This window comes from Pavona decussata, unplaced genomic scaffold (assembly GCF_977016875.1).
Source record: "Pavona decussata unplaced genomic scaffold, jaPavDecu1.1 SCAFFOLD_69, whole genome shotgun sequence".
Lineage (NCBI taxonomy): Eukaryota > Metazoa > Cnidaria > Anthozoa > Scleractinia > Agariciidae > Pavona > Pavona decussata.
In genome coordinates this window covers 3,186,480-3,194,207 of record NW_028145488.1, presented here as the reverse complement: position 1 = coordinate 3,194,207, position 7,728 = coordinate 3,186,480, and the positions used below count along the sequence as shown (strand labels likewise).

Genomic DNA, 7,728 nt, shown 5'->3' with positions numbered 1-7,728 from the left:
GATCTGTTCTAGCGCATTTTGGAAACAAGAATGCAAGAACTTGAAAAACGTTAGCCTAACATTTTTCAAGTTTCAATCCATTCCGACCTACTCTGTCTCTGGCCAGAGGCACTAATTGACAGTTTTATTGCAGTGGATGATAATTTCTAACAAAACAAGACAATTTTTGTTTTGTTTCTGTTGACAAACAAACGTTTTTTGGATTTTGAAATGACATCAGATTCGCTTGATACTTCCCCTTTAAATTAAGCAGTTTAAATAATTCTATTTAGAAAATTTAAGTAATAAAATCGGTATTGGATTTGGAATTAATTGCGAATAATCATTTATTGATTTATTAATGGTAAATAAGGGTTCACTTATCGATTAAGGTAGCGTTGGGTTCAATGTTGTCGCATTATAAATCACGTGATTACCCCTCAAACGAGACATTAAATTTTTCTTAACGTTTGATGATAAACGTTGTTATTGAAACTCGGAATTAAAAAATGGATTTCCCTGAATAACTACAATGGGAACGCAACGAATAAGGTCTTTTCGTGTTTTTTTCGGCCGTGCTTAATCTCGTACCCAGATCTCAGTCGGTTTGGAAATGTCGAATGTGGGAGTGGGAGATCTGGGTACGAGATTAGGCCGTGTTAGCCCGTGAACACGATAAAACATAATGTTTAGAAGTGATCTAGTGCTGTCCACAGGGATCCAAGGCTATGCCAACTCCGGCCTAAGACGTTAGAAAGAAATCCCTCCTTGTTACCGTTGTGAAAGCAGTTTTAGGGTTTGGTTTAACACCACTGAGAAAAGGAGGTACCTGGAAAAGAGTGTGTTTGGAATTTTACCAGGATAAGACAAGGCGGGAGAGCTTTGTGTTTAGAACAAATCTTTCAGGTGGAAAGGTATATAGGGGAGTTTTCCCAACCCCACCCCTGACGAGTTTTCTTGTCTCTTATCTGGGTCTTTCATATCTGTACAGTACAACACACCAAACGTGAGGTTCACCAGGTACCGTTTTCGGTTTTGAATAACAAAGAGTCAGGGTTTCGTAAGACTTGTAATAAGCACTTGTGTTTGGAAATTTTTTATTAAATACGACTAGGTCAAAAGTGCTTTCAAATTCAAGTACACAATTGAAAATTTTATAATAAAAATGATTCATTGAAATATATTTTATTTTCAGCTCTAGCCTATTTAAATATCCGCGTTCACAAACTGACCTTTTCTCTTGATAATGGAGTCAAGATGACTCCGAAACGTCGAGCCTTAAATCTCTCTGTAATTTTTGCATGTCTTTGCTTCAGCAAATCCCTTTTAATTAAAAATGATTCAATAAGGGAAAGTTAATTTTTTGACCATGGTCTCGCCTTTGTGCAATGTTTGTTTGATGAAATATTGATCATTTTTAGGTCGATGCAGTCAACTCCCGCCTTGCAGACACCTCGCTAATATTACGGACACACCGATAATAAGGATAGCTACTGAATCCTCGGCAAAAATAAATTACAGACGTTTGACTGAAATATATTCCCGCTATTAAGGACACTAACTCGCTGTTCCGAAAGTTGCCGCAATAAAAGGAGTTGGTCGACGGTAGTGGTGGATGTCAGTGATCAGGTTCGTGGAGACTGGAGCGAGACAGGAAGCCGATGCCGATGGGGACTGGAAATAGGCGCCCTTTTCAATATTCCTTCCAGTGGTTCTGCCATCGATTCAGTGTCGCTCCAGAGAGGGAGGGGGTGAAATGAATGCGTGACCAGCTCAAAGAACGTCTTCGTAGAGGCTACAGCTTTCTCTGTTTTATATGATTCGTGATCGCCGAATAATAACTTCGTCTGCTTTGAACCTTAGTATGAAAGCGAGGCATCGGGCAAAGCTTTTCATGTAAAACTTAGTTTTGTTTGGATTTAAATGAAAACTAACTTTCATGGTTAAAACAATGCAGGAAGCCTCGCCATCATAATGAAAAAAGCAACTCGGAAATGGTCCGTGACTTTATTTTTTGGATACATCAACTTCACCGTTAGCGAGCTTGCAGTTAGGCCAGGTAGGCGTTTATAAGCTCAAAATTTATAGAAATCTTGTATCTAATGTTCAAAACACGAGCAGCAGTGTTTTATCGGGATTTAAGGACGGTGCCTACTAATATCGAAGTATTTTTGTGCGGTTTATGACTATGCGGGAAAAGAAGACCTTAGGAAGGCCTATTGGAATCCAAAACGAAAATTGGGGGTAGCCACGCAATTTTCAGAGATAATTAAGCAACAATATCTCTAAAAAGCGCCAAAATATGAAGCAATGTATGGGATTTTTTCCTAAATTGAAGCTTAATTATCTCTGAAAAATGCATGGCTACCCCCAATTTTCTTTCGAGATACCAAAAGCGTTTGCTAAGTTCTGCTTTCTCCGCATAGTTTTAAACCGCGCAAAAATATTCCTGTATTAGCAGGCACCACCCATAGGAAACCCGAGTATCTCGCGATGCGCAGAACGTATGCGCAGTAACAATAGTAGGCACCGTCCTTAAAACCACGAGGCGCAGCCGAGTGGTTTTAGAGCTGATAAAACACGTGCCACGAGCTTTTTCAAAACGGCTTCAAAAACATTCCTGGAAAAGAGTGTGTCAAGAGAGTTCATAACAATGATACTTATGTGAACGTTGGAAATTAGCATACGAGAAATAAATTAAACACTGCATACTAATAAGGAGGAGGTTTTATCGGGCTTTAAAACCACTGCACGTGATGTTTTATCGACCATTTGATAGGTCAATGGGCTTATGAATTATCAATGAGTTTTGAAGATAAAATAGGGTGTACTGTAATGAACTGTGTTGTGTAGTAAAAAAGAAATTAATTTGGTCAAAATAAAAGATAACTTCGTCTGACTGTCCCTGGTCCTTTCTTTGTTTTTATTCTGTTTAGAAAATGTGGCAAAATATACAGCACTGTACCTTTTCTTTTTTTCTTGAGTACGCTAAGCCACCCATGGAAGCCAAAAAAGGATTTGCAATGATGTTTCATAGTCGTGGTTTAACGAAAGATGTCAGTATACTATGATCTTAGCGTAAAATATCTTTTGTTTTCACTTTCGTTCGTCAGTTGTTGCGTACCTTTCATAAGCATTTACTTGTTTTATATGCTTTTTTTTTTAAGTTAACTTGTGGTTAAAAAGCCGTCTTTACGGCGTGGTCCAAAAATCGCACTTCAACAGACGCTATGCAGTTTTCCTTTTCTCTGTTCGCCGAAGAATTCGCAATTGTTTGGATTTACAGACGCTACAATATAAGTCATTAGTTGACAGTTTGTTCGTGGTTGGTATCTTTATTCAGTTTTAATTTAATGTTTAGTTTTTTCATTTATTCTAGTTTAAACGCTCTTCTTCTTCTTCTTCTTCTTCTTCTTGTTCTTGTTCTTCTTCTTCTTCTTCTTCTTGTTCTTCTTCTTTTTCTTCTTCTTCTTCTTGTTCTTGTTCTTCTTCTTCTTCTTCTTCTTCTTCATCGTCTTCGTTTGCTCGCCTGTTAGCGGTTATATGCTGAAGAGTTTTCTCTTACTATTCATTGTCAATGGAGCCTTTTGGCGCATTCAATTGGATCCATCTTCTGTCCAATGCGCATGTCCAAACTTATTTTTTTTGCACCAAAGTAAAGCGAACACAGTTTCGAAAGTACTGCTGGATAGGTTTTGAATTGAACGTTTGAAAATTTTATCCAAAACGCACTCGAAAGTTCCAGCACTGCTGCGATCTTTTGGTAGAATCGAAAATCGGATTTGTTATCTAAGCTGCAGATCACATGGATTGTTCACAGAAAATCCGGAAAAGGATAATTTGTTACGACAATGCAGTTAACGTGGAGGCCACTGAATCGTTTTTAGAACTTTGCAAAACGAAAGTGTTTCCAACATTGGTCCTGAAATGAATTGCAAATGTCAACTGACACATCATCTTGTTCATAGGTTGTTAGTTCATCATTAAAAGTACTGCTTTCAGTCAAATCGCCCCAACAGAATGCATATGCATATATTTGAATTGCGGATGAAAGAATGAACAAGAAGCTGTTTTCAGCTTATACTCGGGCCATATTTGACTGCGTGGTGCGTAAGCCTTCAATCTTTTGGCAGTGATAACCTCCAGCATCGTTAATTCCCCCAAATTGATAGATACAGAGATATAGTGAGGCAATAAGTAACCACCAGATAGAATTGCATTCCTTGCAGTCAGAATGAAATACAGGGGAAAACGACATTTGAAGGGCTGGGAGCATAACCGACTTATGTCGAATTTCAGCCCGTTTTTCGAGTTTTGCTCGGATTTGTCCGAATTTTTGCATGTGAACTTCAATTCGATTGAAAAACATTGTTCAGTATTTTTTTTCCGCCGATTTGTGTTTCATATTAATGCCATTGGGAATTGTTACCATCTTCTCAAGAAAAATCGATAACATGATAGTCACTATGGATGACCAAAAGGACAATGCATTGAGTATTAATATTTGTATTAAATATAAACTTGTTGTCTTTGAACCACGGCACACGAAAGCGGTCTTTCTCGCGGGAGACAAACTACTACGTGCGTGACAGGAATGTAAGAAACGCACCTCAGATACAACGGCCTGACGTCATCAAAGTTCTCACCACTAAAAAGTCATTTACATATATGTTCGTTGGCAATGTTTTACCTTTGGCAGCGTGTAAATGCTTTGTTTATCATTAGATCGCCATGTTGAAATGCTTTCCTAAAGGTGTTTCACAGAGGAAATCTATTTTCCAACAGTTCTCACCCCATCACGTAAAAATAATTCAAAATTCAATTAGTTTCTAAGACGCACTTTTGCTGTGATCAAAAGGGGTAGAATAGAAGGGCAACAAATCGGTTTTTCATTGAGAGAAAAGTTTATCTCGAAACAAGCCATTTCCTTTCCTGCAACACGATTTGAATAAGCGAGAACTGAGGGCGAGAACTGTTACGCATTGAAAGAAAACAAGTTCTATGTCACGCACTGCGTGACTTACGGCCTTACTGGCTTTCAAGAGACCGGTCGTTGTATGAAATGCAGTTATTTTCCCTTACAGTTAAGTGAAAAGTTACAACCATGTTAATGAAATAATGTGACAGTGTTGCTTGAAGTTCGTTATGCTACTAGTTGGTTTTATCGCCCCGAAAGGAAAACACAAAATTGGAACTAGCATTTTGCTGAAATCACGCGAAAGCTATTTGCGCCTACGGCTAAAAAGAGTAACTTTCTTGACTTCGTTAATGCACAAAGCGAAAATATGCACCATAGGACTTGGCTGACCGAAAGCCGTAACTTACATTCCAATGTTTCCATTTCCCAAATACGCACGGTTACCTTACAACAAGAACACGCGGTCCGAGTCTTCTCCCGGGGAGGGTACTCCTCGGAATTCTTTGTGGGGGTGTGCCGCCCGGGTCTTCAAATTTCAGACCTAAACATGCCATTTTCCACACCCGTTTTCAGACCTGACCCCTAAAATTCATACCCGGCCCGTTTTCAGACCTGATAATTATGCATCAGTGCCGAACGGAAGTTGACGCAAGGAGTAAAAGTAAGCTGGAATGACGTAGTTTATCTATTTCTTTTTCTCGCTATCAGTTAGTCGTTCCAGTTACGTACTGAGAAGAAAAATATGTTTGTAAGCTTTCGTAAACGTTCCCCGCCCCAAAAAACCGACCAAATTTCAGACTGTAATTGTCAAAATCTATACCCGTTTTCAGACTAAAATGGCTCAAACACCATACCCTTTGGGGCGGCACATACCTATATACCTTATATAGGGGAGTACCCCCCCCCCGGGAGTCTCTCAGTACGATGTGGTCAACATCTCTAACAATATTACCCTTCCAAGCACGTTCACTAGTAAACAAGGAAACCACCACATTCCCCTCCCCCCCCCCCCCCCAACTCAATGTTGTTTTCTGGGTCACGAACAGTCTCCTGGCAAGCATCACCTTCCAAATCAACATTGCATAAGGGGGAGGGGGGGAGGGAGAAATAACTGTAGTAGAATTAAGAAGAGAGAAACAGTGAGTGAGTGGTTTCTACATCTGTTTTCGGTTGTCATTGTATAGGGGGAGGGAGTGGGAGAGAGAAGTAAAGTTCTGTGGTAGAATTAACAAGAGAGAAATCAAGCAAGTGGTTTTTGCGCTGTTGGTGTTTGGTTTTTCTCAAGGAGTTTTGTACACGATTGTAAAACCGCGAAATGTTTTCAAAACCAGGGAGAGCAAAAATTGGGACAAATCCGAGCGAAATCGAAAGCTGGGCTAAAATTGGACATAAGTCGGTTATGCTCTCAGCTCTTCATTTGTCATGCACAAAACAAACTATAAAAATAGACACATAAACAGATTAAGTTTCTTCGCGTCTGTTCATGTGACCCCGGGTCATGATGACGCTAACAGCAATTTCCGGTATCATCGTTGTGAAGGCCACGTTCAATAAAAAGTGTTCTACGCTTTCTACCAAATTTTGTGGTAATCACTGGCATTGTATTAAAACGAAAACTTTTGCAAACCTTTTTCCGTCATCATTGTTCAAGTCTGGATATTTACAGGTTTGGACAGAAATAATTTAAAGTAGTCATTAAGAATTTCCGAGATACTTCTCTCTATGAATGCTTAAGTCTTATTTTTAGTCATTTGTGTCTTCCACGCGCCAAGAATGGATTTTTATTGGCCAGCTTTTGTTGAAGACAAGCAGAACAGTACATCCCTACTAGGAGAAGGCAGAGTTTAATGAATAAATTAATGTGCGGATTTGTGACTACGAAGAAGAAGAAAAAAAAGAAAGAAACGGAAGCCATTTAGGGCATCCCACGTAATTATAACTCGGCACCTCACGGCCGGACTACAAAGAACGCGACCGACAACGTAACTCATGACACGAAGTCTTATGCGTTAATCGATAGATATAGAGATTTTGTGAAACAATAAGTAACTACCAGATAAAATTGCATTATTTCCAGTACGAGTGAAATACAGGAGAATACCTTGTGCTTCATACCGGGATGCTTTAATTCCCGGGCTTAAATCCTTACGTTTTCACCTTTGATTTAGAGACAGAAACCATTTGTACATTAATTATGTTTCAATACGAACCGAGAGTCATATAGTATCTGTACAGACCCCGAGCATTGATGACGCTAACAACAATTTCGGCCCGAAAAATGAGTGAATGATCATCCCAATGTTTGAAACAGGGCGTTTTTGGTGTCTCGCGCTTTCAAGGAACATGCGCGCACGAGAGGCTTGGGTACGAGAGACGTTAGCAGAGATTTGTCCACTTTACACAAATGAGAGTTACTTTACAAGCTGAAAATGTATCAAGAAACTGAAATACCCAAGAGAGGAAAGCACTCAATGAGTCAGGATTTGATTGCACTTTCTTTTCTACTTTTAGATTTTTTTTTTCCTTTTATTGTTATCAATTTGCCGGGAATCGGATTTTCTGCATTTTTAGCGATGGGACAGAATACATAATCTCAAGATACATGTGTAGCCTAAGAATTATGTCCATTAAACAAAATAGTTGAAAGAAAATTTCTTTCACGAAGAAAGTATTACGAACCGAATTTATGACAACAAGTACGAAATGCACGACAATTCCGCTTTCCTTTTTTGGTAAGTCCATTGTCCGACTTTCCAATCCGGCAAATCAGACCACTTCCATATTTGGAAAACGAAACCAACCCGGGAAAAAACCCTTCTTCATCAAAGCGT

General features: G+C 39.2%; 1 long non-coding RNA gene across 1 annotated transcript in view; it reads right to left on the bottom strand.

Annotated features, from left to right (window-relative positions):
• The window catches only part of LOC146477792 (uncharacterized), a 299,841-nt gene that overhangs the window by 44,968 nt on the left and 247,145 nt on the right, over positions 1–7,728 (bottom strand). The gene's annotated exons all lie outside the window — the stretch shown is intronic.